Source organism: Scyliorhinus torazame, chromosome X (genome assembly GCF_047496885.1).
Source record: "Scyliorhinus torazame isolate Kashiwa2021f chromosome X, sScyTor2.1, whole genome shotgun sequence".
Lineage (NCBI taxonomy): Eukaryota > Metazoa > Chordata > Chondrichthyes > Carcharhiniformes > Scyliorhinidae > Scyliorhinus > Scyliorhinus torazame.
In genome coordinates, this window is record NC_092738.1 from 35,194,385 (window position 1) to 35,219,298 (window position 24,914).

The following is a 24,914-nucleotide window of genomic DNA, read 5'->3' on the forward strand; positions in this document are numbered from 1 at the left end:
TCTCAACGTTAGCTCTTTTCTCTCCCTACAGATGCTGCCAGACCTGCTGAGAATTTCCAGCATTTTCTCTTTGGTTTCTTCAATCTATCCCCGTAACTGCAGCTCCTTGTCCCTGCAAACCGCTCTCGTGAATCTTTTCTGCACTCCTTCATATCCTTCCTAAAGTGCAGTGCCCAGAACTGGACACAACACTCGAGTTGAGGTTGAACTAGTGTTTTATAAAGGATCACCATAACTTCCTTGTTTTTGTACACCCCTACCCCTGTTTATAAAGCTCACCATATCATATGCTTTATTAGCCACTTTCTCAGCCTGCCCTGTCACTGTCAGTGATTTGTGCACATATACCCTCAGGTCTCTCTTGTTTCTGCACCAACTTTCAAGTTATATTCTTTGTTTTATATTGCCTCTCCATATTCTCCTTCTCTGCATTCAATTTCATCTGCCAATTGTCTCCCCCCCCCCCCCCCCCCCAAGCCTGCCCCCTCTTGAAGTTTACCACTATATTTCTCCCACTTCACTATACTTTCAAGTTTTGTGTCATCTGCAAATTTTGAAATTGTACACCCAAGTCTAGGTCATTGATAGAAATTAAGAAAGGCAGTGGTCTTAATACCAACCCCTAGGAAACCACGTTATATACCTTCCCCCAGTCAAAACTCTCTGTTTTCTATCTCTGAGCCAATTTCCATGCTGACACCGCCCTTGCCACCTTAATAAGGAACAAGTTGGACCAGAATTTGTGAGATACAATAATCTCCTGGGAGTAATGTCTATTTTATCTTGATTCTGGATGCAAGCCACATTGCTGTATGATCTGTTGGTGCCTTTTATAGATGCTGTGTTCCTGAGGGAATGTTATACTTCCTAACATATCAGCCGTTCCTTCACTGTCACTGGGTCAAAATCCTGGAACTTCTCCTTAACAGCACTGTGGGTGTACTGCACCACACTGACTGCAAGCTCAGCACCACCTTCTCGAGGACCATTAAGGATGGGCAATAAATGCTGGCCGAGCCAGCAATGCCTACATACCGTGAAAAAATGAAAAAAAACAAGTAGAGCTTGAAATGCCGACATTGACCTTTTAGAACAGCCTGGATAATGTCACAATAACTATGCATTTAAAGTATGTGATTTAACCAATACACTATTTTTGTGCCAAGAAAAAGTATGGACCATCACCCCTGTGCTTGCCGACATGTATTAGCCTCTGTTCCAACAACAACCCTCAATTTAAAAGTTCTCATCCTTTTCAAATTCTCCCCCCCCCCCCGCCCCCAATGGCCTCACCCCTCCCTTCCTCTCTAAACTCCTCCAGCATCACAACGAGATATTTGTGCTTATCTGGCCTCTTGTGCTCCCCCGTTTTCTGTTATCCCTCCATTGGCTATAAGCTCTGGAATTCCCTACCTACACCTCTCGACTTCTCCTCCTTAAAAGCCATTGATCAAGCCATTGGTATCCGTTCCCAGTCCTCTGCTTGGCTTGCTGTCAGCTTTTGTCTGAACTACTGTGCAATGCTTTGGGACGTATTACTTTGTTAAAAGTGCTATACGCATTGTACATCGTAACACAATTTTATGTAGTTGTCTAAAAAGACTAATGATTAATGTAATTGAAAAATATTTTTTCAAGCACAAAATCAATCTATAGCCCTGTGATTTTGTCTTTAAGAAAATCATAGAGAAGGTACAGAGGTTGTGAATAGCCTCGCTATAAAATTCAACATTCCCCATCCCCTAAATGTGTACAGGTCTTGTCACATTACTGGCAGCTAGCAGGACAATATACTGCACTTCCATGTAGTTACATGTCTTGCATCTAATGTGCAGCTGCAAACCATACCATTCAAAGGCAATGCGCCTCAAAGTGTACCGTCTCATCTCAACTTGTAAATGCTGCACCTCCCAATGGTTCAAGTCTGTGGGGCAAAAATAATGATTGGCTCCTCTAATGACTTAAATATCACCAATCAAACATCTGGCTTTGAAAACACTGCATTACATTTCTTCAATTCCTCTACCGCACCCCTCCCCCTCAACTACCATTCCGAATCTAATTATTGAAATTTCCCCCATAGAAACCTTCCCTTTTGTCAAGAGCCTGGGGCTTAAATTGAACATTTTACTTATTGAACAGTCCCAGCCAATGTTGACAATTCGGTGTCTGAGAGATAGAGAGACCCATCATGAACTTGTAGTTTGGCAGCAAGCGGGGTGAAGTTATTCTAGGCAGACTGCACCGTGCCAATGCATGTCACATGCTAGATTAAAAAGAAGCTGGTAAAGGGAAGATTTTCTTGGTGTCTATGGCAGCGATCATGTGGGTGCAGCAAATATCTGATGATTGGGCTGGTCGGAGTGCATCCTGAAAAATCAAGCTTGTTTTCTTTTGTCGTACAATTTAAATCGAAGGAAAATCATGTTGTCAGGCAGCATCTGTGGAGAGAGACGAGGAGTTATTGTTTCCGATCAATAACCTTTTATCAGAACCAGGAAGCTTGAGAAATGAAATCAGGTTTAAGCAGGGGAAATGGTGGAGGGTGGAAAACAGAACCAAATGGAAGGTCTGTGATAGGGGGGGAAGACAGGTGAGATTAAATGATGGAAGCGATCATGGTGCAAGGCCTAAGGAAGTGATAATCGGACAAGTAAAGAAACAAAAATGTGTCGAGGAGGTGTAAATGGCAGAACAGCTGCAGTATAAAAGAAAAACAAGAACAATTAGAGTAAAATCAAACCCAGCAAAGAGAAATGGAACAAGATGGGGATAAAGAGTAATATTAATCTTTATTTAGAGTCCCAAGTCAGCTTACATTAGCACTGCAATGAAGTTACCACCCCCAACACAGAAGGGCTAAGCAGTTTGAAACGGCCTTCCCAATACTCATTGTTCTACATGTTGTATGTAATAATGGAAGCGAGGCAGGAAATGTGGACATGTCGCATGTCATTACCCAGAAGCCAGTTCGCATACAGAAGATCTTTGGGTATACAGCCATCATTCATCCAGTGAACCTGGCCAAGCCACTTTGCAATGTGTGTATGCTGGTGGAATTAATATGCTCCAGGACCTCTGAGCCAGTGACCTTGTCTTGCCAAAAGATGCCGAGGATACCATTGATCCGTTCCTGCGATGGTAGAATATACTAGTGAATGAAGGGATAACTGTCAGCATTCCTCCATTCTGAACAGGATACAAGTACTCAGTAGAAAGAACCGTTGCCAATTGTATAATTTTAAATGAGGTGAGGATTTGGCAAGCTATGTAAATTGTTTTAAGTCCTAATCACTGGACACCTATGTGGAAGAGCAAACACACTGCCTCGGCAGATATTTCTGTAATCTTCGTCCCTTGTGGTTTGGAGCGGACCATTTTTATCCACAGCTGTTGCTGCATCTGCTTTAGTCCTGGCATAATAAATATTTCTAAGTAATGTTGTGTGTCTATAATCTACATTTGAATGTGCAAGCAGCTTCTGTACTGTAACGGACTTGCTGACTCAACTTTGACCTGGACACATGTTGGCCAGATTCAAAGTTATTTGCTGAGTGCCTTCTCTGTGCCACGCCCAGCATTTGTACAACTGTTTCCCCACCATGTCTCTGGGAGCACCCGTTGTGTTATCCAGACATTTTTAAAAAGAAATGAAAAAGGCACCATTCCATGCCTAGAATAGTCATTGGGGTGAGGTTCTGGAGAGCTGCCAGCTCCCTCTGGAACGATCCAACAGTGATGTCTTCAGACGAGTGAACATTTGAATTCAGTAAGACCTGGAAATAAATTACTGGAGTAAGTAAAAGTACCTTTAAAACCCCAAATTGTTCATTAAGACTTTTAGGGAAAGAAACTCTTCTGGCCTATTTGATTCCCAGTCCCACTGCAACATAGTTGATTCTTAACTGACCTCAGTCAAACCTCTACTGACAGTTCAAGGAAAAGGCGCACCATCACTTTCTCATGGTAACAAGGGATGGCCAATAAATGCCAGCCTTGGCAATGATGTCAACACCCTGAGGATGAATGTTCAAGTTTATCTTTTGGACTAAATGTGCCGAGATGCAGCTATTATAGGCCATCAAGACTTTATTTTTAATAAAGCTCCGTTTTGGATTATCAGAAGATGGGGGAGTGGTGCTGAAGCTGAGTTCATTTTGCTGCCTTAGTTATTTTGCTTGCAGCCTCTGCCAGTTCCAGCAGCTAAAAGGAGAAGGAATTTGGCTCCACGCTTTGTTGGAAGTGGGGACCTGATGGTTTGAAAAACCCATGGAAACCCAAAACATTTGGATTGTTTTTATATAAATGAATACCCCTGACAGTAGGAATGCGAGTGGCTTTGCATAAGTACCTTTCAGAATATGAAGGAAATCTAAAGAAGTTGGTCACGAGTCAGAATGAGAAGAAGTCTACCTCCTTCCCCAGTTTCCACCTCCTTCTCTCCTATCCCCTGCCAAACTGCAGCATATGGTGGATAAAAGCCAACAATTCACTCCTGGCTGTCGAAGACTAGTGCATGTACTTGTATGTCTACTGTAAAGAATAGCTGATATCTGAGAGGGAGACGAGCAGGCCTGGTGATTGAAGCAGTCTAGCATTTCTAGTCCAGCTGCTGTGTAGATAATTTCCAGCTTCCATATGATACACACAGCAGTATCAGCTTCTATGCATTGTGTAGTGTAACTGCCAATTATAAATAGCATCCACTGATGACTAAATTATGCAAGCTTACCTTTATGCTTCTGCAAAAGAGCAAGACCTGATGCAAGTCGTTGGATTATGCAACGACAGTCTCGAATAGCTCATACTTTTTCACAGAAACTCAATTTTTAATGTTCTGAGAGAATTGATTATTATATGGGCTAATTCAAAATTGTTCTTCGTGGGATTGATGTGAAATGATGCAAAGAAATATCAAATTGAAAGTGCATTAAAATTTGAGTAGACCATGACCATTGATGTGAATTCAAGTTGCACCTTATGGCAAGGTTTTTATTACAATGCGGTGTAGCTAAAAACATTGTTTTCTTTATTGACAGGTTTGAGGTCAACTGATGTTTAAAATTTTAATCTAGAATCACAATCACCTGAAGGTGAAGAAAATCTAATACTGCAAATCAATCGCCGACTAAATAAAGGTAAGAATAATCAGAAATGTCCTTCTGTTCTTAGTTGGTCGTCTGACTGATTTCCGAGACCGTTAGGCTTTGCACAAATACGGGGTGAAATTGGACTTGGTTGCATCCATTTTTTTTTGAAAGGATAGAAGGCCCCTAAAAATTACAAAGTAGTTTCCACGGTATGTGTGCGCACATCTGACATGAAGTGTGCCAGATGCCAGGTTCGTAAAGGGTGCGCGTATGCTACCCTCAATGTCCAGAAGTATGCAGAACAGGTAGATCAAGATATTAGTCCATGTGCATGCTGATTTGATGCCAACACTGCAGCCTAAATCCTCTCTTAATTTCCCGAAGCTGAACACGCACTCGATGACATGAGAGGCACCCCGCCAGTGCTACCCAAAGGGATAAAGAAAATGACAGCACAGGAACAGGCCCTTCGGCCCTCCCAGCCTGCGCCGATCCAGATCCTTTATCTAAACCTGTCTTCTATTTTCCAAGGATCTACTTCCCTCTGTTCCCCGCCCATTCGTATATCTGTCTAGATGCATCTTAAATGATGCTATCGTGCCCGCCTCTACCACCTCTGCTGGCAAAGCATTCCAGGCACCCACCACCCTCTGCGTAAAATACTTTCCACGCACATCTCCCTTAAACTTTCCCCCTCTCACCTTGAAATCGTGACCCCTTATAATCGACACCCCCACTCTTGGAAAAGCCTTGTTGCTATCCACCCTGTCCATACCTCTCATAATTTTGTAGACCTCAATCGGGTCCCCCCTCAACCTCCGTCTTTCCAACGAAAACAATCCTAATCTACTCAATCTTTCTTCATAGCTAGCACCCTCCATACCAGGCAACATCCTGGTGAACCTCCTCTGCACCCTCTCTAAAGCATCCACATCCTTCTGGTAATGTGGCGACCAGAACTGCACGCAGTATTCCAAATGTGGCCTAACCAAAGTCCTATACAACTGTAACATGACCTGCCGACTCTTGTACTCAATACCCCGTCCGATGAAGGCAAGCATGCTGTATGCCTTCTTGACCACTCTATCGACCTGCGTTGCCACCTTCAGGGTACAATGGACCTGAACTCCCAGATCTTTCTGTACATCAATTTTCCCCAGGACTCTTCCATTGACCGTATAGTCAGCTCTTGAATTAGATCTTCAAAAATGCATCACCTCGCATTTGCCTGGATTGAACTCCATCTGCCATTTCTCTGCCCAACTCTCCAATCTATTTATATTTTGCTGTATTCTCTGACAGTTCTCCTCACTATCTGCAACTCCACCAATCTTAGTATCATTTGCAAACTTGCTAATCAGACCACCTATACCTTCGTCCAGATCATTTATGTATATCACAAACAACAGTGGTCCGAGCACGGATCCCTGTGGAACACCACTAGTCACCTTTCTCCATTTTGAGACACTCCCTTCCACCACTAGTCTTTGTCTCCTGTTGCCCAGCCAGTTCTTTATCCATCTAGCTAGTATACCCTGAATCCCATACAACTTCACTTTTTCCATCAACCTGTCATGGGAAACTTTATCAAACGCCTTACTGAAGTCCATGTATATGACATCTACAGCCCTTCCCTCGTCAAATAACTTTGTCACTTCCTCAAAGAATTCTATTAGGTTTGTAAGACATGGGGCGGGATTCTCCACTCCCGCGCCGAAGTGCCCACGCCGTCGTGAACGCCGTCGAGGTTCACGACGGCGTGAAACGGCCCCGGTCCCGATCGATTCAGGCTACGACAATGGGCTAGGATCAGCGCCAGGTGGGCACCGATCGCGGGCCATGCCACATTTGAGGTACCCCCCCGGTGCATGTTCTCTTTCCCCCCCCCCCCCCCCCCCCCACCGGCAGGCCGCCCCCCCAGGGTTACCGCGCTGTTCCCGACGGCAGCGGGAACATTCTATCCCTCATTTTCACAGGGACATGTCTGTCCTGCACTCTAATCAACCTTTCCTTAAAAGACTCCCACATTTCAAATGTGGATTTACCCTTAAAGAGCTGCTCCCAATCCACATTCCCTAGCTCCTGCCGAATTTTGTTAAACTTGGCCTTTCCCCAATTTAGCACTCTTTCTTTAGGACCACTCTCGTCTTTGTCCATGAATATTCTAAAACTTACGGAATTGTGATCGCTATTCCCAAAGTAATCACCGACTGGAACTTCAACCACCTGGCCGGGATCATTCCCCAATACCAGGTCCAGTATGGCCCCTTCCCGAGTTGGACTATTTACATACTGCTCTAAAAAACTCTCCTGGATGCTCCTTACAAATTCTGCTCCATCTACGCCTCCAACACTACATGAGTCCCATTCAATGTTGGGGAAGTTAAAATCTCCCATCACGACCACCCTATTGCTCCTACATTTTTCTATAATCTGTCTACATATTTGTACCTCTACTTCACGCTGGCTTTTGGAAGGCCTGTAGTAAAGTCCCAACAATGTTAGTGCACCCTTCCTATTTCTTAGCTCTACCCATATTGCCTCAGTGCTCGAATCCTCCATCGTACCCTCCTTAATCACAGCTGTGATATCATCTCTGACCAGTAATGCAACTCCTCCACCCCTTTTACCTCCCTCTCTATCCCTCCTGAAGCATCTATACCCTGGGATATTTAGTTGCCAGTCTTGCCCTTCCCTCAACCAAGTCTCCATAATACCAATAACATCATATTCCCAGGTACTAATCCAAGCCCTAAATTCACCTGCCTTACCTGCTACACTTCTCGCATTGAAACATATGCACCTCAGACCACCTGTCCCTTTGCGTTCTTCTTCTCTTCCCTGTCTACTCTTCCCCTTAGTCACATTGAGTTTATGATCTAGTACCTTACTGGCTTTAGTTGCTGCCTCTTTACTGACCTCTAACCTCCTAATCTGGTTCCCACCCCCCTGCCACATTAGTTTAAAACCTCCCCAACAGTGTTAGCTGATCATCAACTACTTACAGGTTAGTTGCTGGATTATTTATTCCGGTTGTTACTGCCATTCTCTGCATTTTAGATGCTTTTACATGCTAAAAGTTTCAGTAATCTACAAGGAGTGGTTTTGGTGACTTATAGGCATGTGTACAAACATGGGAGGCCTAGTAGGGTTTCCTATTGGCATTGAGTATGACCGGGGCAATGAGCAATGGTCACACAGCAGGACAAGCTGCTGGAAGTGGGAGGAGGAAGGGGAGAAGGGCTCTTAGCAGAAATCCATCCCGCAAAGGGTGTTTAAGTAGCAGATATGTTTGAGAACAGATTGCAGGAGTGCTATGATATCCTGGAAGCCCCTTTGCACACAGGTGTCCAGAGCCATGATAGCAGCAGTCTGCGCTTCCATTGCAGCAAGCTGAGGTCGCAAGGCTGCAGCAGTCTGGGATGTTTGTGCTGCAGTGGATGTGACATTGCCCATCAGATGCTGCAGCATGGCTGGTTCCACACGTATACTTCTGGAGACAGCCACCCATTTCATCTTGTAATGGAAGGGCTGGGGGCTCTCCGCAAAGCCATGAGCCAAGTTGGTGCTGGACTCATTCAGGTTCCTTGATGTCGAATGAAGATTTTCCAGCAAACTTCCCTGTGTATCGCGTTTTGGTTTGTACATCCATCAGCTTTCTTCTGTGGCCTAGCCCATCAGATTCATCATCTGATTCCTACAGCCTTATTCTCTGTTGAGCTGGAAGCTGCACTAACATTGTTCCCTGTCCTACTGTAGTAAATTTGTGCCTCACCACATGCAGATCCTCCCTCTGTCCTGTCCTCTAAAATATACACAATATCAGTACTGGAGCAGACTGCAATTCTTGGGTAGCTGAAATGAAAAAGGGACAAGGATTGAACTGCGGTGAGGGGAGATGAGAAAGTTAGAAGTGCACGTTTACACCATCAGCAGTTTGAGTCTGAACAGTTGTGGGATGAGATAAGACTGGGTTAGAGGTGTGCAGATACCTCCACCATAAATTCCTCCAGCTCTGCTGCTGACTATGACTTCAGAAATGCCTCTTCCTAGCACACAGGGTTAAATCGCTGGCTTTTAAAGCAGACCAAGGCAGGCCAGCAGCACGGTTCATTTCCTGTACCAGCCTCCCCGAACAGGCGCCGGAATGTGGCGACAAGGGGCTTTTCACAGTAACTTCATTTGAAGCCTCCTTGTGACAATAAGCAATTTTCATTGTCATTCCTATAATGGCCAGCATTTCTCCTCCATGGGAGTTCAAGTATACAGATGCACCTTCCCCACCTCCGGTGAGTTTCTGCTGCCTCCTGTTATCCACCATCTTCTCCTGCAAGAGAAAGTGTGTCAGTGAATGGGATTTACTATGTTTGGGTGATGTGGCTGTCTTTCTTTAAATAGTTGGCATTGTGTGCAAGGTGCGAGACGTTGAGGTGTCAGTGTTAGTATGTGAGGGGTAGTTGAAACATATGAATGTTAGATGTGAGTCCTGATTGATTGAAGGTTATTGGAAGATGAGGCTAGTGGTAAGTTGTGGCATTTGAAGATTCATTCACTGACCGCGACCACTCGTGTAAGGTCATTCAACATCTCTCAGCTCTGCATCTAGGTCCTTGGGGCTAAACTCTGGGCGTTGATTTCCATAACTATCAATTCCCACTGCCTTTTCAACATGTGTCTCGCAAGCCTCCTGCTTCACTGTAGATACAGGATATCTCTCCTCCTTGCCACCTCCTCCACTAAGACCCTTGGTGCAGTGCCTGTAAATCCAGAGACCTGTTCTCCCCCATCAGCTTTTCTTCACTCTTTCCCAGGTCCAGTTCACTTGTAGAACAACACCCACCTACTCCAGTTCCAATACAAAGAGGTGCAGGTTGGTTTTAAGTAGCTTTTGAAATGCTCTTTCAATATACGAAGAAATAATGAAAATCTTCTTCAATGTGTGTAGGTACTGAATGGGAAGAGGTGATCTCGATCCTTGTAGCCTTAAAATGTTACAGTTGACAATAAACCATCCCTTTATATAGTATACTGTAGTTATGTTGCATTTGCTTTGGAAACCAGCACCGTTGTGCAAGTCTGGAGCAAGTGTTACAGTACTTGGTACATTGCAGACTACTTAATTTGGGTGGTTACAGTCTGTTTTTGACTGTGTAGTGAGCTGCTGACATGCTATTTGAAGGATAAATTTATGCCAATTGTTAACCTTTTTAATATCGATAACTGAAGGGAGCTTGGTGTTTGGAAAAAGAGTTCCATGGTTATTTATACTGGTTGGATTGTGAGTGGCTGAGGCTCAATTGTGTAGTGTTGCCTACAGAGGTCGCATTGGAGAGCCCCAGTGTGAGGTAAGCATCCCTTGCATCTACTCTGAATAATATGCCTAGATTTGGTGTCCCTCCAGCAGTTCAGGTCAGCGTATTTATAAAGCCCAGGCTCCTTTGAGGACAGAAATTCAGAAAGGGTTGATTACTTCAATGGAAAGCAAATAATGTAATGGAAAATGAGAGATCTGGAGATGATTGACAATAAATTGAAGTTACCACAACAATACTTGGTGACAGCGAACAAAGCAAATATTCACACTACCTGCTGACAAAAAGTACAAAGGAAACCTGACGAAAAACAGCTCCAAGTCCCCAAACATTCCTTCTGGTTGGAGCAGTACGTCTTTCAATTTAATATACTGCATACGGTGCTTACAATGTGCTCTCCTTTACACTGAGAACCCCAAAACAGACTGGGTGACTGCTTTTCAGAACGTTCCCACTCAGCCTGGATATGTGACCCTGACGTGTTTGGCTGTCGTTTTTAATTCACCACCTTGCTCCCGTGCTAACAATTCTATCTTCGGCCTGCTTTAATGTTCCAATGAAGCTCAACACCAGCTCGAGGAACAGGCCCATATCTTCCAATTAGACACTTCACATGCTTCTGGATCCAACATTGAGTTCAACAATTGAAGACCAGGAACTCTGTCCCACATTTTGATTCCATTTGTTTGCTATGTGCCAGTTCTGAATCTTGTTTTTCATGGCTTTGCTTTTCAGACAGAGCTGTTCATTATTCTGCCATCAACACTCACTCTGGACGAATGCTTTGTTTCTTTACTACAACCATTACCACGTTTTTGCCTTTTGTTTCATGACTTCTTGTCATTTAGTTTTTCCTATCTTTACCCTATCCCATGCCCTTTTTGTCCTCTTTCCCCCCCCCCCCCCCCCCCCCCCCACCCCCTTTCAATAGCATAAAACCCATCACATTCCAACTTCCTTCAGTTCTGAAGAAAAGTCACATTCCGCTATCTCTCGCTCTCTTGAATTTTATTTGCCATTCACCAGTTCCTGGGTATATTTAAATCTTGCTATAATTTACTCTGTTGAGATGTGGAGGCAACCACCTCCACTGGCTTTGTCTCATTTGCAAATTTAGCCACTGTGCTTTTGATTCCTCGCTCAGTATCATTTATGAAGGTAGCAAAGAGGTCCCGAAGCAGACTGGTCCATCCTCCCAGACTGGTAACAATTTCTGTACCGCCACCCCCTGGGTTCTTATTGGTTAAACAATTCTGTATTTGTTGTAAGATATTTTTACTGACTGGTTTCCACTTCTTTTCGCTACCAGCATCTCCAGAGGAACTGTATCAGAGGCCATTCTGTAATCGAAGTATATCCACTGCCTTCTCCCTGTCCAGCTCCCTTGTGAAATCTCCTAAGAAAACCAGTAAGTTAGGTTGACAAGATCTCCCTTTCATGAATCCATGTTGTGAAAATGAAATGAAATGAAAATTGCTCATTGTCACAAGTCGGCTTCAAATGAAGTTATTGTGAAAAGCCCCTAGTCACCACATTCCGGCGCCTGTTCGGGGAGGCTGGTACGGGAATTGAACTGTGCTGCTGGCCTGCCTTGGTCTGCTTTCAAAGCCAGCGATTTAGCCAAATTAACATTCTTCAGCTTGCAGAGATTCATACACATCTCGCTGTGACTGCAGCTTCTCCAAGTCTAAGACCAAACTAAACCGAGCCACAAAGCAGCTTTTCAGCTCAAAATAAAAGTGAAAGACAGCCCAGCTCCACCCACACTCTATCATCACTGCTGCCATTTGAGGAACACACATTTCTTAAAGGGACTCTTACTTGACGCCTCCTCAAACATCCCCACCATCAGCGGTACCAGCTTATCTTTGAATTTTTTATAATATTCCACCGGAAACTCATCCGGTCCTGCCACTTCCCCGACTGCATCCTCCCAGTCGCAGCTTTTATCTCCTGCTCCACTGTTGCTCCTTCTAATGTAGGTCTGTCCCCCTCCCCGAACCTCGGGTACTCCAGTCCATCTAGAAATTCCGAGAAATTCACGGCCTCCCCCAGGTGTCTCTGACCTGTACAACCTCCCATAGAATTCCTTAAAGACCTTGTTAATCTGATCTGGAGCTACCACCAACTTCCCTGCCCTGTCCCGCACCTGGACAATTTCCCTTGCCGCAGCCTCCCTCCGGAGCTGACCCGCCTTCTCTCCATGCTCGTAAACTACCCCCCTTGCTCGTCTCAGTTGGCGCACCGCCTTCCTGGTCGATAGTCGGTCAAAGCTCACTTGGAGTTCCATCCTCTTTTCCAACTTCGCTGGGTCCCCATCTTCTGCATACCGCTTGTCTACCTCCAGCATCTCATCTATTACCCTCTGCCACTCCAACCTCTCCTCTTTGTCCACCCTGGCCTTAAACAAAATCACCTCACTCCTCACCACCACCTTTAGAGCCTCCCAGACAACTGCCTTCGACACCTCACCCGTGCAGTTAAAACCTACATATTCCTCGATTACTTTTTCAATTTTGTCACAGAACCCTCGGTCCCCCAACAGTCCCACAATTAACTTCCACCCTGGTCTCTGTGCCACCCCCTTCTCCAGCACCATATCCACCCAATGCGTAGCATGATCTGATATTGCAATTGCCGAGTACGCCAACCCTTTAACCCCAGCAAGCAGCGCCTTCCCCACCATGAAAAAGTCGATCCGCGAGTACACCATATGGACTGCTGAGAAAAACGAGTACTCCCGTTCCCTCGGGTGCAGAAACCTCCAAGGGTCCACCCCTCCCATTTCCACCATTACTCCAGCCAACGCCTTCACCCCCCTGACGGGACCAGCGAGCGCGGCTGTGACCTGTCCAATCTTGGCTCCTGCACCAAGTTCCAGTCTCACCCGACTATCAGTGTGTGTATTCAAGTCTGGGATGGCCCCAAACACCTTCTTTGCGAATCCCACATCGTCCCAATTGGGACCGTATACACTTACCAGTGCCACCAGCCTCCTCTCCAGCGACCTGTCACAATCACATACCCCCCCAAAGGCATACTGTCCCCTCCCACCCAGTCCCAGAAGAAAACGAAAAACAATCTAACACATACAATTCAATAAAATAACATATAACCGTTGCAACAAAAAAAAGGATGAAAAATGCCAATCAAACCACACAAAAACTTAAACTCTATAACAATGTGAAGTCAAGTAAGTAACAATACAGGTCGGTGAAAAGAAAGTTATAACATTTATACGTTTTCCAGCTCCCCAATCACAGTCCACGATTTCTCTTCCAGCTCCACTCCTTACTTCTCTCCCAAGCCTTCTGCCCTCATGAACACCTCAGCCACCTCCACCATTTCAAAATAAAAATCTTTGGCATTGTCCGTCACCCTCCGCTTTGCCGGGTGTACCATACCAAATCGCAGTCCCTTGTTGTACAGTGCCGCCTTCATTCGGCTGAATGCCGCTAGTCTCTTCGGCAACTCTACCGTCAAGTCCTGGTAAATCCAAACTCAAGCACCATCCTACTGCAGATCTTGCTTCTGCTTCGCCCAGTTTAACACCTTCTCCTTCATGTGGTATTTATGAAAACAGATAATTACTGCTCTCGGCGGCTCGTTTACTTTGGGTTTCGGCCTTAACGATTGATGAGCTCGGGCTAGTTCATACCGGGAGGGGTCTTCACCATCTCCCATCAACTCCGCCAGCCTCTCAGCAAAGTACTCTGTTGGCCCCTTAGGGCAAGCCTACAATTCTTAGATTGTGCCGCCTCGTTGGTTCTCCAAGTCCTCGGGCTTTGCTCAAAGTCCTCTGTTGACCTCCACCACCCTCCGCAACTTGTTCCCCATCGAGGAGAGCTGGTCGCTGTGCTGCGACACAGCCTCCTCCACTTCCTTCATCTTTTCACCTTGTTCTCTCACCTTGACCGATGTCTTTGCCACATCCATCCTCACCGGGGCCATTGCCTCCTCCACCAATGATCTCAGTGTGCCCACCATCTCCTTCCTCAACGCCTCCATGTGCCTAGCAAACTGCTTCTCCAGCTCCACAGCCATCACCTCGGTCATCCTTTCCACTGTAAGTAGTGCGGCCCCACCACGCAGTCCGCCATCCGCCATCTTGTCAGTGCTTTTACTGGTCCTCTCATTCGACGGCGAATCCGCATTTCTTCCCTTCTTCACAGCTGTTTTCGGCATCCCTTAACCACTTAGTATTTTTCTCCTTCTTTCTTCAATCTTTAAATATATAAATAAATTTTAAAAATAATAAAACATAAAATTTAAAAAATCAACATTCAAAAAATCTCTTCCCCTGGGACGGGACTTCAAACATCCCATACATTCGTTTTCAGCGGGGGCCACCCGATGTGCGCTGCTCCCTCTCCCTCTCTAAATTCGTGCTGGATTCAGGCCTCGCCTCGTGCCACTCTTCTCCCCCGCTGCTTGCTTCGGGCTCGATGCCCCTGCTCCTCCATCCACGGGGCTCCGAACCGGCCTGACACGGCGCCCATCCCTCAGGCCCCAACAGCGGAAGAAATCCCGATCGACGACACAATGGGGAAACACCGAAATGTCTCAGACCGGCGGGAGCCCCTCTCCAACGCGACCGCTCCGTTCGCGCACGCCACCGGAAGTATCCTGGTGATGTCACTTCTGGTGATGGCGCTCTTTCTTAACATTTTCTTCAGCCTGTCATACCCTCCATCCCTTATTTTTAGTTCCCTTTTATATAACTGAAAGGACCTCTCACTATCCTGCACTTTTCGCGACATATTCAGTTCCAAACTTTCCTTTGTCATTTTGATCTTTTTTGCACACTAGGCATTTGATTTTTGTATTGAATCTGACTTATTTCGATGTCTTTTTCTCTCATGACATAACTCTGTTTTTCCCTCACTTTGAGCAGCCTGATATTCATGTTCAACCAACTACGGGGTTGGCATTCAAATAACCTCCTTGTAGGAACTCCTCAGTTTCTCTACTCTTTGAGCCGTATTTAAACCATGCAGGTCCATTCTGACGAGACCCATGACGTGTCAGAGGTTGATTATCTTTGAATTTGGGATTTTATTTGATTTTAGTAATCTCTCCAATTGTTGCAATGACCATATCATATCATATGATCATATCATAATCATTAGTCCTTAAAGCTTGGCCCATATTTGCATTGGAGTCTTGATCATCCCTCTTGCTTGATCAAACCAAGGAAGTTTTCTCTCCTTGTTGACTTTCACAAAACAACCTTCCATTAGCTCGAGAAATCCCTTCTCTGTCTTACCAGTCGAGACATTACTGTCCCAGCCAACCTTGGTATGTTGAAATTTCCAGATCTGATGGATGTCCATTACCTTATCTGCCCTTATCAGGGCAGCATGGTAACACAAGTGGTTAGCACTGTGGCTTCACAGCGCCAGGGTCCCAGGTTTGATTCCCCGCTGGGTCACTGTCTGTGTGGAGTCTGCACATTCTCCCCGTGTCTGTGCGTGGGTTTCCTCCGGGTGCTCCGGTTTCCTCCCACAGTCCAAAGACGTGCAGGTTAGGTGGATTGGCCATGATAAATTGCCCTTGGTGACCAAAAAGGTTAGGAGGGGTTATTGGGTTACGGGGATGGGGTGGATGTGAGGGTTTAAGTGGGTCGGTGTAGACTCGATGGGCCGAATGGCCTCCTTCTGCACTGTATGTTCTATGTTCATGTTTGTTATCTCATCCCATAGTTCCCAGATCAAGGTTTTCACCCTGGCCCAGGATGTAGCATGCTCTCAGTAAGCGTTTATCTCTGCTGCCGTCTATTCATTGTACCCAAAGTGATTCTTTGCCTGTCCTTTTTCTTTCAGTTTCTCTCACACTTGTGCCTTGTCAAGAAAAGGGCGTTTGTTAATCCTGCGGCTGTCTAACCCATTCAGTCACTTCATAGGAGGTATGAGCCTACTTGTAGACGTTGCCTTTCTTGCTATGGATATATATTGAGTATTTTCAGAGAAGTCTGAACTGTAATAGAGATGGTGTGACGTGAGCAAAAGAAGCAGTGGTGTGTGACTACTGCAACATCATTGTATTTCCAGTGGGATGTAGGAAACTGATACACTGCGGTATGTATTCTATTTTACACTTCCATGTTACCATGACATGCTGATCTGCTTTTTCCTGGGGATCAACACTTGCTCAGTAGTTGTGAATACTTCTTTGTGAACCTTCTTGTGTGTCATTACACTGGTCATTAATATTGCTGTTGACCAACCTGGAATAAAACTACCCCATAACTACCCCAGACTCTGTCCACAGGTCCACAGGTCATTGAAAGGGGCAACACAGGTGGAGAAGGTAGTCAAGAAGGCATACGGCATGCTTGCCTTCATTGGCCGGGGCATTGAGTATAAGAATTGGCAAGTCATGTTGCAGCTGTATAGAACCTTAGTTAGGCCACACTTGGAGTATAGTGTTCAATTCTGGTCGCCACACTACCAGAAGGATGTGGAGGCTTTAGAGAGGGTGCAGAAGAGATTTACCAGAATGTTGCCTGGTATGGAGGGCATAAGCTATGAGGAGCGGTTGAATAAACTCGGTTTGTTCTCACTGGAGCGAAGGAGGTTGAGGGGCGACCTGATAGAGGTATACAAAATTATGAGGGGCATAGACAGAGTGGATAGTCAGAGGCTTTTCCCCAGGGTAGAGGGGTCAATTACTAGGGGGCATAGGTTTAAGGTGAGAGGGGCAAGGTTTAGAGTAGATGTACGAGGCAAGTTTTTTACGCAGAGGGTAGTGGGTGCCTGGAACTCGCTGCCGGAGGAGGTAGTGGAAGCAGGGACGATAGGGACATTTAAGGGGCATCTTGACAAATATATGAATAGGATGGGAATAGAAGGATACGGACCCAGGAAGTGTAGAAGATTGTAGTTTGGTCGGGCAGTATGGTCGGCACGGGCTTGGAGGGCCGAAGGGCCTGTTCCTCTGCTGTACATTTCTTTGTTCTTTGTTCTTTGTTCATAAGCTTTGCACCATTTTTCATAGAATTTACAGTGCAGAAGGAGGCCATTCAGCCCATTGAGTCTGCAGCGGCTCTTGGAAAGAGCACCCTACCCAAGCCCACATCTCCACCCTATTCCCATAACCCAGTAACCCCACCCAACACTAAGGGCAATTTTGGACACTAAGGGCAATTTAGCATGGCCAATCCACCTAAACTGCACATCTTTGGACTGTGGGAGGAAACCGGAGCACCCAGAGGAAACCTACGCACACACTGGGAGGATGTGCAGACTCCGCACAGACAGTGACCCAAGCCGGAATCGAACCTGGGACCTTGGAGCTGTGAAGCAATTGTGCTAACCACAATGCTACCGTGCTGCCCACGAGCAGTGGGCTGGTGCGCATTCACTTCAGAAATCAGAGTGTGCGTTTGGTGTGAAATATCGGCTGGGATTCTCCGGCTGTTTGCTGGTGCGGGGTTTCTCCTGGTCCCATTGGCAGTGCACCCCTGCCAGCGGGTTTCGCCGTGATGTGGGGCGGCTTCAATGGGAAATCCCATTGACAGTGGTGGGAGCAGAAGATCTCGCTGCCAGCGAATGGCGCGTCGCCTCCCACTGCGAGGAAACGTGCAGCTAGGAGGTCGGACAATCCCACCCATAATGTTTGACCTTTGACTCCTGTAGTTTGAATGGTGAGCATCATGAATATTTAAAACCAAAGTTTGTTTTCTTTTTGGAAAAGGCATTCTCTCTGCAAGCTAGGATTTGTGTTGCAAGTACAAATATTTCAATCACCAAATTGCACAATCAGAGGGAGGTATATATTCACCACTTTGAAACAACAGCTATTATGTGTGTCGGACTGTAATGGGGAAATATGACACCCTTACCAATGAAAATCCCCATCAGAAGTAATGTACTACACATGAGTTGTCAATGAAATGCGTGCCTGAATATCAAATTTAACACCGATTCTAGATGACGTGAGTGTGCATTTCCTACCTGTGATGTTGGACTTCCAGGCAAATTTATTCAACACCATTGTTTTCCAACAGATTTGAATCACATCCACATTTCTTCAGACTATCTTTTTAAGAACAATTAGAGATGCAGGGAGGGGAGCGGGAGGCGGGGAGCGGGAGGCGGGGAGGGGAGCGGGAGGCAGGGTGGAACATTTAGGAAGAGAAGGAACAGCCTGCAAATGCAGCTCTGTAATTAAAATTTGAAAAATTGGAAACTAAAAAAACCTCACAAAAGTATGAGGTTGCAGAATTCTATGTTTACACCAGAGGGTCACTTGGTGCCCACGCTGAGGCAAGATACTGCTCCGGTTTGAACAGAGCCGGCAATTAGAGACCAACAAGTTGATGAGAATTAGTGATGAGCCAAATGAAAGTGCAAAGCAGTCCTCATCTGAATATGATATCCCCACTGGAGGAAAAGCGCATGGATTGGTGCTGTGTGGAAGGGATGTTTGGGACCCTGCTTATCGATGTAAGCAGGAAATGCGCATATGCTGCATCTGCTATCGTCGCATTGGAAATTGCTCAGGGGAAGGATGATTGGAAATAGGAGTGGGGTGGCTCAATAGGGGGTTTGGGGCAGTTGGGTACACATGTGTATAGCATTAAAAAAAGTTAACCTCAATCAATATGACGCCTCTGGCACTTTGCCCCAATGTGGGCCGAGAACCAATCTAACAAATCCCATGCCCCAGCTCCCCGGACATGGGAGGTGTCCCCCCCCCCCCCTCGCACACACATGTACACACATGCAATATACGCAGGTGATGGGTGCGAGCGAGCACTCAGCAGACAGCCAGGGGTCAGACTATGGCATAGATTGAGGAGCATTAGATCTCAGCGGGTTATCATCACCCCCATGCCCTCGACAGTAACTCGCTAACAGTGTCAACACAGTCCCATCACCCTGGAGTGAAGTTACACAGACCCCCGTCAGGGTGGGGAGGGCAGGATTAAGGGATGTGGGAGGGGTGGGAAGGGGAAGGGAGGGGAATGACGTACAAGGCCTCGTCCTATATGAAGTGGGCGAGAATGAGGACCTCCCTGGCCTTCCAGGCTTGCAGGACCCTTGCCGCTGCCGCCCGTCCTCCATCCACTGGCAAGTCCTGCGGGTCCTCCCCGGGATCGTCCTCCAGCCCCTCCTGGTCCGATGCCTTGTCCTGATCCTCCTCCTCGGAGGTGGTCACATGTTCCTCCATTCCACCTCCAGCATGTCGCCTTGCTGCTGTGCCAGGCTGTGGAGGATACAGCAGACCACCACAAAGCGGGCGACCCTCCGGGGGTTGTACTGCAGGGCACCACCAGGGCGGTCGAGGCATCGGAATCACATCTTGAGTGCGATGCACCGCTCAGTGACAGCCCCGGTGGCCGCATGGGCCACGTTGTGTGATGCAGCACAAGTCCCCGCTCGAGCCCTGGAATGATCGAGCGTAAAAGTTCAGGGCTGCGGTGACCTTGACGGCCACCAGGTGGGGGAATCTTCCTCCCCACATGGTGCCAAGTCTTCATGGCACAGGTGCCACATGATCCCCTTGTTGAAGCGGAGCCTCCTGTGGCACACTCTGCCCGTCATTTGTTCGAAAGACCGGCAATGCCTGTACATAATGGGCCGTTGCCAGCCTCCCCCTCTGGGTCCATCCCTGGCCTGTTGGGCTGCCAGGTACTCAGGGTGTGGGGTGAGGCCCTGCACATGGGCCGCCACCTCGAGTCACTGTCAACGCTGCTGCCGGCACCTTCTCCGGCGCCTGGATTGCCAGCAGCAACACGAGGGTAGCTTCCGTGGGGTCCAAGATGTCGTCCATTGCATGTAATATCTGTAAGGAATTGGTAGAGGGTGTAACACTGACAGCCAGCACGGCCTTCCTCCCCAGGACCCTCCAGGTCCCCCATCAGCAGCCTGGTCTCCAAGGAGCTAACCCTGCAATCGCCAAATTCCTTCAGAAACCTGTGAAACCTGAAAGTGGGTCAGAATGTAGATGTCATGAGAGCTCTCTGGGAACCAAGCATAAACATGAAGGATTTGCCTTCTGTGATCACATATCAGCTGCACATTCAAAAGGTGAAAATATTTCCTGTTGGGGAATGTAACTGGCTGTTGCCAGGGAGCTCTCGAGGCCAATGTGCAGTCAATAGCCTTTTGTACTTGGGGAAACCTGAGATTGCTGCAAAACCAAACAACTGTTTCTGGATCCAGGCGGAATCGGACAAATTGGTGCGCTCTCCTGAACACCCAGATGCACTTGTATGCTGCTGACTGCCGCATTGGGCCTCCGTGGAGCCCGTGGCAAAGAAAGGTGATTAGTGGCCTGCCACTGGCATGGGATTGCCACCAAATCCTTGCGGTCACAGGCCAGTGTGGTGAAGCTGGCAGATATGTGCAACTACATTCCAGGACATTCTGAAGCGTCTCCAGCATTGCCGCTCGCTCCTCTAGGTAGCTGCACTGCCTGCGATATACCAGCACGCTGTTGTAGTGGCCTCTGGTCACTGGCATCCTGACCTTGAGGCCATGCTGCCTCTTGCTGCTCAGGCTTTTGCTCCTCCTCGCCCTGTGCCAGCCTACACCGATCCCGCCTCCTCCTCATCTACCTGCAAACCAATAAAAAGCCATGATTTCCTAGAGCCTACATCATCGAGGCCTCAGTGGGTCTGTGAATGAATTGCAGTAATCATTCTAGTGAGCATATTGTTTGCAGGTTTGCCTCCATCTCAGAGCTACCAAACCATACGCCCAATGCCTGGCTTCCGTTTAGATATGTCATCCCCATCTCACCCCTTCCAGGTGAAAGGCATCCCGGAGGACCAGATGTGAGTGTTCCTCCTATTCATATATAACTGCACGTGGAGACATTGCTTTTTGGCCAGAGTGATGACAGCCATGTGCCAGAACCTTCCCTCCAGACGCCAAGCAGCTTGCCTCCACTACCCTTGAGACTTTATCGAGAGACCATTACTGTGGCAGAATAGAAAGACTAATCACATCAGCTGTGAACATTTACCCAGGAGGATGGAAGCTTGCAGTTGCAAGTTTGCTGCTCTCCACCAGCCATGCCCCTTGGCGACATTCCCTCCACCCCCCCTCCCTTCAAACCTGTGTCTGACCGTAGCTGATGACAAATCACACGGAATGAAAAGCAGCTCCATTCCTATGGTGGGTTCTCAATGTTATGGGATCCATAAATTGGGAAGCAAACCTACTTGGTGGACTTCACCACAGAGCAGGACACAACTGAACATGGTTCTCATCCGTATAGGAGAGAGAAACAGAATTAACGTTTTAAGTCTGTATGACTCTTCGAAGACTGGAAACTTGGCCGGAATTCTCAGTTTGGGAGACTGTGGCCGTGATTCTCCAGCCTCGATGCGCTCTCGCTCCAGCGAAATGTGGCTGGTGAATAGCGGGAGAGGCCGGAAACGAGGACTGCGCCAGGCGCCAGTTTGGGATACAACCAGCCCGCTCCCTGAGGCAAAATTGGGATCTCGCTGTAGCGTGGTTATAACCACTTGAACCATATTTCCATACAATTAACGGGAGCCACCCAAATACAACGGCCTCCCCAGCAAGTGCTCACGCTGGCGCCGGTTAGTAGTCCTTTTTAAAAACGTGAACCTGGCGGAAGGGCCTCTGCGGGGAGCCGAGGAGGTGAGCAGCCATCTTTGCTCATAGGCAAAGAGCCCGGAGGCGCTGGGCTTGCCACCCCAGTGCTTGGTGGGGCTGAGGGATCCTCAGCTGGGTTTGGGGGCACACTCCAGAGGGACAGGCCGCCATGGAAGGGGGGAGGCGCTAAGGAGGCAACTGCTCCTGCATGCCAACCCCTGGATCGTGTGTACCCATTCTGGGGGCAACCCTAGCCCCTGCTCCTCTGCCCCACTGACCACCCATAACCCCCACCGACTGCCGAGGCCTCTGCCCGTATGGCTGAAGGCTATTGCTAATAGGGAATTGGCAATCGTGGTTAAATGAGCACTTCACACAACCCAAGTGGATCCCCATGGATGGGCAGGCCATATAGCATGTGGGAGTCATTGCCTGGGATGCCAATCACACCTTGATGCCTGGACAATGTGCTTGAACACTGTGGGAGGCAGCACCACACACGCAGCAGCCAACAACCGAACACCCAGGGGATGGGGCACAGCTCCGGGGACATGTCCACGGCCGGAGGGTTGGGTGAGTGCCACAGGAGGGAGCGATGCCTGGAGAGATGAGCCAAGGGTTCAGAGGTTAGCCCGCATTGTGGAAGAATATGACAGAGGCATAATACTGGATGTGGTCAAGGGTGTTTATTGTGTTTTACAATTCCCCCCCCACTCCTTATGGTGCTGCCTCCTCCCCCAGTGTCCTCGATGATCCTCTATGTGCTTGGCCTTCCTAGCTCTACCGCCATGTCTCGGTGTTTCCCTAGGATGCACATCAGGTGGAGGCAGCCAGCTGCTTAGCTCGTCCCGTGGCCTTCGATGCCCCCGGCGAGCGTCCTCTGGGAGCTCTGGGGCCGGAGGGCCCTGGCATACTTGTCTGAGGCACATGCACAGCCGCGCCGCCCTGCATCATCTGGCTTTGCCAGCCCTGGTGGCTCCCTGATGCCGGCACCATTGTGTCGACTCTCTCGGCAATGCTCCTCAGTGATTGAGACCAGCTCCGCAGCGCTTCTGTCATTCCCATCTGAAAGCGGGACATGTCCCGCAACACCTCATCAAGCCTGGTACTGGGTAACATCCCCCACTGAGACGGACATTCTGTCGAGACCCTCAGCCATGGCCCTCACAGACTGCGTGACGCCTTGGACACCTTCACTGATGGTGCTGATGTCGTGTACCAGTCTCTCCGCTGCGGTCACCACCCTAGCAGTGTTGGCCTCTGTGCCACGCATTGCCGGCGCCATCTCCCGTACCCGTAACCCCTGGGACTCCTCCAATCGGCTAAGGATCTGCTGGAGTGTTGCTGACATCTCCCTCTGAATGTCCCGGCCGCACCCCAACGTCTCCATCGGCTCTGGGTAACCCTCTTCCACAGGCTCAGCATCAGGCTGGGACCCAGCTGGGTCCTGGGATCCAGCAGCCCTCCGACTACAGTCTCTCCTGGGGGTTCCTGCCTCCATCTGATGTACATCAGCAGCAGTGTGGTGCTCACCAGATTGTGCCCCCGAAGTATGTCCACTAACGTTTCCCACCAAGGTATGTGTATCTGCGTTGGTGGAGGGTGAGGATGATGGCTGTGCCACGACTATTATAGCTCCCCTCCCGAGGTGGTCTCCTGGAATATTGGAGAGGGGGTCACCCGGGATGGGCCAGCACCATCGGCTGGTGGACCTACAGGAGAATGGACATGTGGTCAGTGGGAGGGATGGGTCAGTCAGTCTGGGAGGGATGGGTCAGTCAGTCTGGGAGGGATGGGTCAGTCAGTCTGGGCGGGATGGGTCAGTCAGTCTGGGCGGGATGGGTCAGTCAGTCTGGGCGGGATGGGTCAGTCAGTCTGGGCGGGATGGGTCAGTCAGTCTGGGAGGGATGGGTCAGTCAGTCTGGGCGGGATGGGTCAGTCAGTCTGGGAGGGATGGGTCAGTCAGTCTGGGCGGGATGGGTCAGTCAGTCTGGGAGGGATGGGTCAGTCAGTCTGGGCGGGATGGGTCAGTCAGTCTGGGAGGGATGGGTCAGTCAGTCTAGGAGGGATGGGTCAGTCAGTCTGGGAGGGATGGGTCAGTCAGTCTGGGAGGGATGGGTCAGTCAGTCTGGGAGGGATGGGTGGGAGGATTTGGAAAATTGAGGGGTGGCAGGCGGAACTGATGCCCCGGAGAGAGGTCGTAACTAAGTTGCAGCTCATTGGAGGTCATTGGTCATCCAACATTGGATGGTGGTCCTCCTGGTCACGCTGACTGCCACTGCCTCCCAAGAAGCATGCATTGCTGAATCTGCTGCTGGTCCTCCGACCCCCTTGGGTGCCTCTCGTTCATAACGGTGCAAAGCCTGGCTAGGTTGGCATTCCCAAAGCGAGGAGCAGGTCTGCGCTGCCATGCTTGTGTATTGACTGGGAGCGAGTGGTGAGGGAGCGTTTAAAAGAAACTCCCCCTTGTTCGAGGCGAGATGCCGAGGCGCGAGTCGGGCGACGACGGCGAGGGAGCCAGAAACGTCGAGAATCTCGTGGGCGCTCATTTTTGGAACTAAGTGCTGTTGAATAAGGGCCAAGATCTCACCAACGCCGCCGTTGCGAAGCACCCTACCAAATTGCGCCCAAAACTGGAATTTGAATTTTTCTCTGTTGAATTGCACCCTAAGTTTTGTGAGGGATCTGTTCAAGATTTCGATTGCATTCTCTAGGTCTGGGACTTCACTAAGTGAGCGCACAAGTATGTGAACTAATCCTGACCTGTTATTTCCAGAGTTCTAAAATTCTTACCTTGTCTTATCGAAGATACGCATCTGTTGAGCGTGATGTATAAAATGTGGCAATAGCAGGATATATTCTGTAAAATATCAAACCGTGTCAGCTGAACATATTTGTACTTAAATCTCTCTAATCGCCGGCGAAGGCTCACTGTAGTA

General features: G+C 48.2%; 1 protein-coding gene across 3 annotated transcripts in view; it reads left to right on the top strand.

The window, feature by feature from the left end:
- The window catches only part of LOC140405513 (vitamin D3 receptor-like), a 230,297-nt gene that overhangs the window by 51,065 nt on the left and 154,318 nt on the right, over nt 1-24,914 (top strand). For 2 of the 3 annotated variants that reach the window (XM_072494052.1, XM_072494053.1), the window contains exons 2-3: nt 5,040-5,138; nt 16,225-16,307. The gene's annotated coding sequence lies outside the window, so the exon portion shown is untranslated. Of the gene's footprint in view, nt 1-5,039; nt 5,139-11,711; nt 11,811-16,224; nt 16,308-24,914 lie in introns of all 3 variants that reach the window. The other variant, XM_072494055.1, reaches the window with a different exon arrangement.